We start from the raw sequence: 10460 nt of genomic DNA on the forward strand, positions 1-10460 counted from the left end.
TTCGGACATGCTAACTAGGCCTGAGGAGATTGGACTCAACCCAAGCTTCTCTAGGTGTGGTGGCCTAGCCTGATTTGAGATTTTATTGCTTTGATCTGCTTCACTCGATAATATTTTTCTAATCGTAAAAAAATAGAGTGTATTGCAAAATCAACTTTCAGAAGATATCTCTCACTAGTAGTAAGGCTGGAGATTGGTCATTGGTGGAGTTCCAAGTTCGGGGTACAAGTATGCTAACCAACTATTCTAGATGGTAAGTCCCAAAACATATTGCCTCAGTGATGCGATACGGTCCTTCCCAATTGGATGAGAGTTTTCCTTATTCTATGGGTTGGTTGACTTCAGTCCTTCTGAGCATGAGGTCTCTGAGTTGGAAGTGCTTCTCTTTGACTTTAGAGTTGTAGTAGCATGCGACACCATTATCGATATGCCGCCATCCAAACTCATGCCGTCTCCCAAACTTTCTCTAAAAAATCTAGGTTCATCTATAAATTTTCTGAGTTTCTTTGTGCATTGAAGGTCACTATCCGGTGCGAGGATAGGCCTATCTCCATAGGGATGACTACCTTGGTCACGAAAGTGAGGTTAAATAGTATTTTACCTATTGGGAGTTGATGCATGGTGTGGTAGGCCCAAAGAACACTATACAGTTTATCCACCCAGAGTCCTCTTGCCTTGTCTAGGTGGGTCTTCAAGACTTAAAGGATGATCTAATTGGTTACTTCAGCCTCTCCATTGGTTTTGGGGTGTCTTACGAAAGTGAAGCGATGGTTGATATGGAGCTCTTGGCAAAACTCGTAAAAAGGAGCATCGTCGAACTGTCAATCGTTGTCAGTTATAATGACTCAAGATAGGCTGAAGTTATAGATGATGTTCTTTCAAGTAAAGTCGCCAATATTTTTCTCAGTGATCTGAACAAGTGGTTCGGCTTCGATCCACTTGATGAAGTAGTTGATCACCATTTTGAGAAATTTTTTCTGTCTGATGGCTTGTGGAAATAGAGCCAAAGATGTCGATTCCTCACTGAGCGAATGGCCATGGAGAACTAATTTTTTGGAGAAAGAGGAGCCACTAGCAAGTGTTGGATGCTTGAGTGTCACAGGCACTGAACGTAGTGCTTCATGAACTCAGCAGTATCTTCGTGGATGGTAGGTTGTAGTATCCTTATCATAGGATCTTGTAAGCTAAGGTCCTGCCTCCCAGGTGATTGCCACAGATACCTTCGTGGACTTATCGCAAATCATATTCTGCCTCAGAGTGGAGGCATCGGAGAAGAGGCATGGAGTAGGACCGCCTTTAGAGCTTTTCTTCGAGCATCATGTTCTACGAGGACTTGATCTAGATCTTTCGAGCTTTAGCTTGATCTTCAGGCAGCGACCTTTCTTGCAGGTACCAAATCAACGGATCCATCTAGCATGGTTCGTGGTCCACCTGCATTACTTGGATTTGCTCATCCTCGATGTTGGATCTCTCAAGGGTCTCTAGGTAGATAGGCTTCTCTGAAGTTGCCAGTCTTGACAGCAGATCCATCCAGATGTTTTTCATTCTGAGTATCTGTAAAATCTCAAATTTGATGGAGGGAATGATCTCTCATACCTTCTATAGTTATTTCTCTATGGAAGGTACTTTAGCCTCATATTCTCTACGAACTTGGCCAGCCACCAGCTAAGAGTCACTAAAAGCTTAGGTAAGAGGTTTCAAGCTCCCAAACTAGTCTCAACCCAACTAAGAGTACTTCGTACTCTACTTCATTATTAAAAATTTTGAAGTTGAAGAGGAGAGCTTGCTCTGCTATGATGCCGTCGGGACTGGCAAGAATCAATCTGGCCCTGATGTTTGCAACGTTGGATGATCCATTGATGTGTAGCATCTACAGGACCGCAAGCTTTGAGGTGGAGGTTCTGATGGGGACTCGATTTCTTTGGGGTGTGTACACTTTAAGAAAAAATCGGTTAGAGCCTGGGCCTTGATGGATGGTTGGGATGATAGTGAATGTCGAACTCTCTAAGCTCCACGGTCCATTTGATCAATCTTTTCAAGGATCGAGCTTTTATAGAACCTACCTCAGGGGTTGATCGATTAACACGATGATGGAGTGCACATGAAAATAGGGTTGGAGCCTTCGCACTGAGGTCACCAAGGTGTAGGCGATCTTCTCCACCTTGGGGTACCTGATGTTGGCATCTCTTAGTACCCGACTTGTGTAGTAAATAGGCTTCTGTGCTCCTCCTTTCCAGATAAGGACCGAGTTGATGGCTATGAAGAAAATTACAAGGTACAGGTAGGATCTGGTCAAGAGCACGGTCGAGGTGAGGTATTTTCAAAGCTGATCAAAGATTTCCTCTAGTGCCATTCTGTTGTGGTTTGGAATCGGATGACTCAGATGGCTGGGTCGATCTCTGCTCCCGCATGTGTGAGATATTGTCCGCTTTGGCCACAGATCGTCTTGGGCTATCTTGGGCCCTTGGACCTATAGTCATCTTGGGTCTCACGATTTTGTCCTATATAAAATACACCTTGTTAGAAGAGAGAAGGCCTCGATCCCATATAAGCCAGAATTTTTCTTGACTCGCAACCAATGTGGGATTAAAGGTGCCTTCCTCCTGCAACAATATACATAATGTGTAAAGGCCTGTGGAGCATTTGATTGGGTCAAGTTCTTAATTATTGTGGTGCCTCATGGTCAAGATTTGTTAAGGATCCTGTTACGGTTCAATTTAGAGAGATAAGGAAGTGGATGGGAGTGCCAGCACAGGGTTGGATCTCACAGGTCTGAAGGCAACTTATGTTTTAATATAACATGGATATCATGAATTATTATTACTATTATTTTGATGTGAGGATATTATAAAATTATAAGAGCAAGGCTATGAGGTATCAAGTTACCAGGTGTTGATCAAATTGAAATGTGTCAAGTTAGTGCCATGATAAAAATATGTGCATCATATATATATAGTTTTCATACAAGATTCATCATGATAAAACTATATGCATCATATGTTTAGCTCAAACTTTGTAACAAATTATGTTTATTCTAGAGCTTAATAGGTTAAAAATAATCTCCTTTCCACACAAAACAACCCATGACGCATTCTAAATAAGGGAGGTTTTAGAGTTATACCAAATGCCTAAGGAGCAAGCCTTTACAAGCAATACTTGCATGTCATGCAATAGATCTATACCAATTATTTCTTTTCCTTTTTATTTGAACATCCATCTTCATTAACTACTTTGCCTCATAAAATAATGATGCAAAAAAAAAAAATCATAAAAGCAAACCAAAATCTACCCGTAATGCTTCCAATAAACCATATTCATCATTCTATAAGGGCTTAATTATGCCAAAAATTCTGAATTTTTTAGGATTTTTTATTTTTATGATAAACTTTAATTTATTTCAATCAGATGATCTAATTTTCAAAATATTACAATTACTTTTCTAGCTGTTATTAGTTTTATTTGATGACTATGATAGAAATAGTCATGTGCTATGGTGTGATATTTAATGAATGATGATGTGACATAAAATTGGCTGATGTGGAAAAGATTTTTCTAAACTCTTTCCTTCTTTTTCTCTTTTTCGAGCTAGGTTTTTGTTTTCTATTTTCTTTTATTTTCCTCCACTACCACCTCCTCTAAAACCCCAACTACATCTTATGCCATGACTAGCACCTTCACTTATACCATTGCCAGTTCCAAACCTTCTGCCATGCTACCACCATCACCACCACTCCTGCCATGACCAAACTCGCCTCCACCATCACCCTCAAAAGCCACTACCACCCAAAAAGTTCAAGAAACCTCCTTTGTAGCTTCACCAATAAAAAATAAATAGATGTATCATTGAAACACCTCCTCTTCTCTCTATAATATTAAACACCATTTGATATTCTTAGACGAGGGAGAGCCCTCTTCAAACCTCTTCAGTCTTCTCCAATTGCTAAAATAAAGAAAAATAGTAAACCCATAAAGCGAAGCTAGAAGAGTAAGAAACAAATGCATATGAAAGTAGAGAAGCCACCTACTTTTAGAGCTTTCAGAATCTTTTCTCATGCAAAGACTACCAAGTAGCAAAAGAATAGAACAAAAAGTGTAGGAGGATAGTATGCTTTGGATATCCCCATTCCTCAAATGATAATTCAAGTATCATAAGGTTAGAAACAACTTCCTTTGAGGTCTCTAAGAAAATGGCTTCTAGCAGAGACCAACAGAGTTATTTCTACATCTTCTTTTAATTGTTCTACTTTTATAATTGCTCCTCTATCTTTATCATTATCATCTTTTCTTGGTGGATATTTCAAAGGCAAGAATCCGAGAAGTTTCTCTAGGTTATATGAGTGCAATGTGGTAGTTGATTCATGTCAAGCTCACTACAAGAAAAATAATTTTTAGCGACGGTCATTAGTGAAGGCAATTTTATCGTTGCTAATAACCCCTTTTACCGACTAATAATGGTGACCAAAAGATAAGCCGTCAAAACAAAAAAATTATTAGCGATGGAATTTTTGATTTTTAATGATGGCTAATTGCATCGCTAATAAGCAATAATTTTATTTTTTTTTAATTGGACCATAAGAATGTTAGTGACGAAATATTGTATTAGTGATGGCAAACTTCCGTTGCTAATAATTATTATTGATGGAGCCGACACTAATAACCCTAACTTTCCCTTCATCGATTTTTGCCCCCCCCTCGCCCTTTTTTTTCCCCACTCGATGATCGTGACCCCCGACCTCCCTCCCCAGCCCTCTCAATTTCTAGATTGGCTCCCCCATTGGTGACCTCACCTATCTTCATTTTCCCCCACCTAACAACCGAGGCCCTCGACCCCCCTCTCCGACCCCCAACGCCCCTCCCTAGCCCTCTTGATTTTTGGGTTGGCTTCTCTGCCGGTGATTGCCCTCATTTTCCTCCATCCCCTCCCCCGTCCTCATTTTCCCCCACCGACGATCGAGACCCCCATTTTTTCTGACCCCCCTCCCCAGCCCTCTCGATTTTTGGGTTAGCTCTCCCACCGACGATGGCCCTCATTTTCCCCCACCTGACGATCGAGACCCACGACCCCCCCTCAGCCCTCATTTCCCCCTCTCAGTTTCTAAGTTGGGTCCCACATTGATGATTGACCGATCCCCCCCACCCTCTTGTTCTCCCCTTCCCTCACCCTCGGTTTTCATCTCCCACACCGGAGATCGAGACCCTCCTCTCCCACTCTCCTGGTTCCCCAATGCCATCCTTGTGCCACCATTTTCTTAACGGATCTATCATTCTTTTGTTAGATCTGCTACCCCCTCGCCAGATACGCCGTCCCCTTGCCAGATCTGTCGCCTTCCTTACCGGATCTACCATCCCAGCGTCAGATCGTCGTCCCCATCTCCGCACCATCGTTCCTACACCGTCGGTGTCTTTGGACCTATATTTTGATGAGTATTAGTGACGACGACGGTGATGACCACTGAGCCATCACTAAATTTTTTTTATTTTAATATATTAATTAATTTTAATTAATTAATTAGATATTAATTTAATTTATTTATTAAGTATTTTATTTAACTATATTAGGGCTGGAGCTGGGTTCGGATCGGTTCGATGGGCTTCGGGTCGATTCAAATTCAGATTGGACTTTGGACTAGGCTTGAAATAGTTCAGGCCAGATTTGGGCCTAATTACAGGATCCATTTAAATTTCAGAATAGATTCGGATATATCTTTGGCCCGACCCAGATCCGGTCCAAGAGTGGATCCGATACTGCCAGCCCGTATCCAATCTAAAACCAACAGTGCTTTATTCATAAAGAGGCTATGATGACTGTTTGTGTGAGATACGCCTAAAGAGTCTAGAGAGAGATGGAGGTGATGCATTTATGTTCTTATTGTTGTAATTGTAGGATAAGCTTGGACGGTCTATTACATTTCAAGCAACCACTTGCAGCCACTTTATAGTTCCAATGGTAGATCCGAGCCTTTTTCTTTTCCTCTTTTCCTTATTTACTTTGTTGGTCTCTAATTTAAGTACTGTTTTAAGTTTTTATTTTATTTTTTAAAAAAAATTTTACTCCTAGTTTGTAGCCTTCTTACGCTGTAGCCACCTAATGGTTCGGGCCCGTCCAAAAGGGTCTGGGCCGAGCTCAGACTAGGGCCTGAGTCGGGCCCAAGCCTGATTTTTCCTAAAATCATTAGGCCTAAGTTTGACCCGAAGTCCAAAAAAATTTTCGAACCAGGCTAACTCGAGTAGGGGTAGGGCCCAACCCAATTTCAGCCCTAAATATATTGGATAGTTGATTTTTAATTAATGATCCTTATTAGAACATATTTTGCATCTTCTGAGTTTCTTTTTGCTCTTGCTTTGCTCTGCTTTTTATTTTTTTTTTCCTACTTAGTCGTCTGTTTTTAAAAATTTTATATTGCATAGAACCATAGATCCATCTTTTAATTAATGTACATATTCTATAGTATCTATACATTTATATATTTTTATATGGATGGAAGAATTATGCACATTGATCAATTAACAATCCAATTTGAATAATTTAGAAATTATAATTAATTAATTATATAGATAATTATAGTAATCAAATGGTATGTTGAGGGTTCAAAAAAAATTTTGATCAGTATTTTCTTTACTTCTCCTCACACATCTTCAACCGTGTGGGGAGAACTGAGAAAAAATACTACTAAAATTTTTTTTAGCCCCTATTATGTATCGTTTGATTACTGTAATTGACTTATAAAATTAATATAATTTTTGAATAAGATAGGACCTTCTATACCTATTAGTTGATGATAGGATGCATTTATTATGTAAGTCATTTTAAATAATAAAAATATTTTTTTTATATTTATATATGTAGAATCTTTAGATAGTGTGCCATGAATTATAGTTGGATGGATCATCGAATAGTTGATGAGGTGATTTCTACTGAATATAAAGAGGATGTCAAGTACTTTTATGATTATGCTTTTAGGAATGCGACACTCTTAGTTCAAGGACGGGCTCATTGTCTTTGTAAGAGAAATGTCAATAGAAAAATACTTGATAGGGATATAATAGTTATCCATTTATATCGAAGTGAATTTATGCCAAACTACAAGCATTAGTACCTGTATGAGGAGTGTGGGAGATAAGTGCAGAGGTTAGAAGTCAGCAGGATAGGAACACAGATAGAATGGTAGACATGACTATGGATGTGGCTGGTCCTGAATTTGACTAAAATATGGAGGACGATCCAGAAGCTGGTAGTGATGATTTTTATCATATGCTGAAAGATACTGATGAACCACTGTGGTGGAAATATGAAACACACATTGTATTATCAACTGTGTCAGAGTTGTTGAACTTGAAGGCCGAGTTTAATATGATGGTCAATTATTTTGATAGGATAGTAGCAATAATAAAGAAGAAGCTACCAAAAGATAAGAAGCTTGTTGGGAGTTTCTATGCTTCAAAAAAAATGATGAAAGGGTTGGACATAGAATATGAGAAGATAGATGCATGCCGTAATAATTACATGCTTTTCTACAATAAGAACCAACTGAAGAGCTCATATGACATATGCGGTGAAAGCCAATTTAAGTCGAGATAAGAGAATAGAAATCAGAAGGACATACCATATAAGATTCTTGGATACCTTTCCCTCACTCCTAGGCTTCGAAGGCTCTATTTGTCCAAGAGTACTATCAAGTAGATGAGATGGCACAAAGAAAGGATTCGTAAGTACACCGATATAATGAGTCATCCGTCAGACAGTAAGACATGAAAGAAATTTGATGCTTGCCACTCTTTATTTGCTCAAAAATCATATAATGTCTGACTAGGTCTGTTTATAGATGGGTTTACACTGTTCAATCATGCGGTGGCCCCTTATTCATGTTGGTCAATCTTTATTACTCTACACAATCCATCACCTGGGATGTATATGAAAGAATATAATATCTTTTTTATATTAGTCATTTTCAGACCATCCAGTAGGATCCGATCAAGCACACCGACGGCTCCGTTGGTACACATGTTGTGGCTGATAGATTAAAAATTCTATACTTAAATTAATTTTATAATGAATTAATCATATATATATTTTAATTAATTTAATTTTATTATTTATTTATTGTAGATATGATAGTTGGCTCGTGCACTAGGACAGCTACAGATATGAGAGGCCACACACCAGTCTAGGAGAACTGGTGATTACTTAGCTCCTACATCTTAACAAATTATGGTAACAACCTAAAATATTATTTATTAAATTTTTATATATACTGATATGTATGGACTAATAACTTTCTAAACTGTATAGGTGGATTACGCAGAGTATCTCATATTGCGGCATGGTGAGGATCCATCTTCTCGGCCCCTCGACCTCGAGGGATGGCTCAGGGCCACTGAAGGGATGAGTAAAAGTTGGGTCATAAGATTCGACCATAACTTCGACTCTCCAATAGCTCGATATTCTTCAACATCCTCCTTTCAGACCTTAACGATGCAGACGTGGAGTGATACACATGTGGAGCAGGTCGTGCAGATGTTTTGGAGCCAGCGATCTCAGAACTTTCAAGACGTTGTCCGTGATATGGTCATTGAGATTCTTCGAGACCCACATCTACGCGATCAACTGGATTTGTTGTCACAACCATTACAACAGGTAAGTTTAATAATTTTCTTTACTTATTTTAAATTTTTATATTTAGAAGCTTCACATGTTTAAACTTGAGTCCGAGAATAAGATCTAAGAGGTAAAAATTCAATTTAACTATTCAATCGATGAGCCAGGAGTGTTTATAGTTTTGTATCATCGAATAGAACGTATAGAAATAATCTATTCAAGAATCGAAATAGTATATCGAAATATACACCTTCATATGGACATACATGCTTTCGTATCAAAATTTATTAATAATTCAAAAATAGGATCTATGGGTTAACAATTCAATTTAACCATTCAATCGATAGACCGAAAGTATCTATAGCTCCGTATCATCGAATAGAATGTATAGAAATAATCTGTTCGAGAATCGAAGTAGTATATCAAAATATATATCTTCATATCGATATATATATTTTTATATCAAAATTTATTAATAATATTTTATTTTTTTTTATTATAAGATGTTGGAACATTCGGCTCTCATCCACCAACTGCTGGAAAGGACATAAAAGCAAGAGGAGGATGAGGAGAACGACAAAGAGGATCTTACATGATTTTTTTTTAATATGTATGTAATTTTAACACTTGTAAAGCAGTATAAATTTATAAAATTATATAATTTATATTTTTAATATAATATAATTAATTTTATATTTATGATTGTAGTAAATAATTATTATTTTATTTATAACATGTTTTAAAAAATATAATTGCTTGTTACTGTGATTAAAATAGGTTTTAAATAATTTAATTATAATTTTTTAAAAAAAATAAAAAATTATTAGCGAGGACATTAGTGACGCAAATATCGTCACTAATAATTTTAATTAAAAATAAAAATAAAAATAAAAAACTATTAGCGACGGTATTATAGACGGCAAATACTATCGTTAATACTTTTTAATTATGAAAAAAATAAAAAACTATTAGTGACGGCATTATAGACAATAAATGCCATCGCTAATAATTTTTAATTATGAAAAAAATTAAAAATAAAAAAATATTAGTAATAGCTTTATTGTCGCTAATGCCTTCGTTAATTATTCATATTAGCGACGGACATTTTACCGTTGCTAATGATAATTAGCGATGAGCTTATTTCTGATAAATTTTTAAGGACGGGATTCGGTCGCTAATAGTATTAGTGACGGTAAAGTGATTATTAGCGACAGTGATTAGCCGTCGCTAATAACCCATTTTTTTATAGTAAAGGTCTCCTTCTATGTGTGCTGCAATTTGTCTTTTTCTTGATTGTAGGGAGATTTTTTTGGAATCCAAGAGTTTAGAGTTTCACCAAGCAGTTATATGTAAGTAACTCTTCCAACTCCTTGAACATGTTGGATGGTGGTGGTAGCTTCAAGAGTGATGGTGGAAAAGGAGGTCTTAATGGCAGTGGTGGACATGATAGAGGCTTTAGAGATGGTGGTGATGTAAGCAAGATATCGATGATGGTGTAAGAGGCAGTATGAGTAGAGATGCCAAAAATCAGATATCATGATAGCACATGATCATTTCTATCACAGTCATCAGATGGAATAAAAGTCATTTGGGGAAGGAGAGAGTGTAAGGAAGAAGATCATAAGATCTCGTCGGAATCTAAAGCAGCAAGGTGGTCAACTGGTTGATTACCTTCCTTGTGGGTATGTGAAATCTTCAGTTCTTCAACTATAACAAAATAATAGCGCAAATCTTCTAATAGAGGATGGATGAGAATGGTGGGGTTCACCGGTGAACCAGATGTACAATATGTATGAATCCATATGACCACCATCAGAAAATCTCCCAAGCCAAATCCGATTAAAGCCAAGCTAATAAATCACGG

The sequence above is a fragment of the Elaeis guineensis genome, chromosome 15 (assembly GCF_000442705.2).
Source record: "Elaeis guineensis isolate ETL-2024a chromosome 15, EG11, whole genome shotgun sequence".
Classification (NCBI taxonomy): Eukaryota; Viridiplantae; Streptophyta; class Magnoliopsida; order Arecales; family Arecaceae; genus Elaeis; species Elaeis guineensis.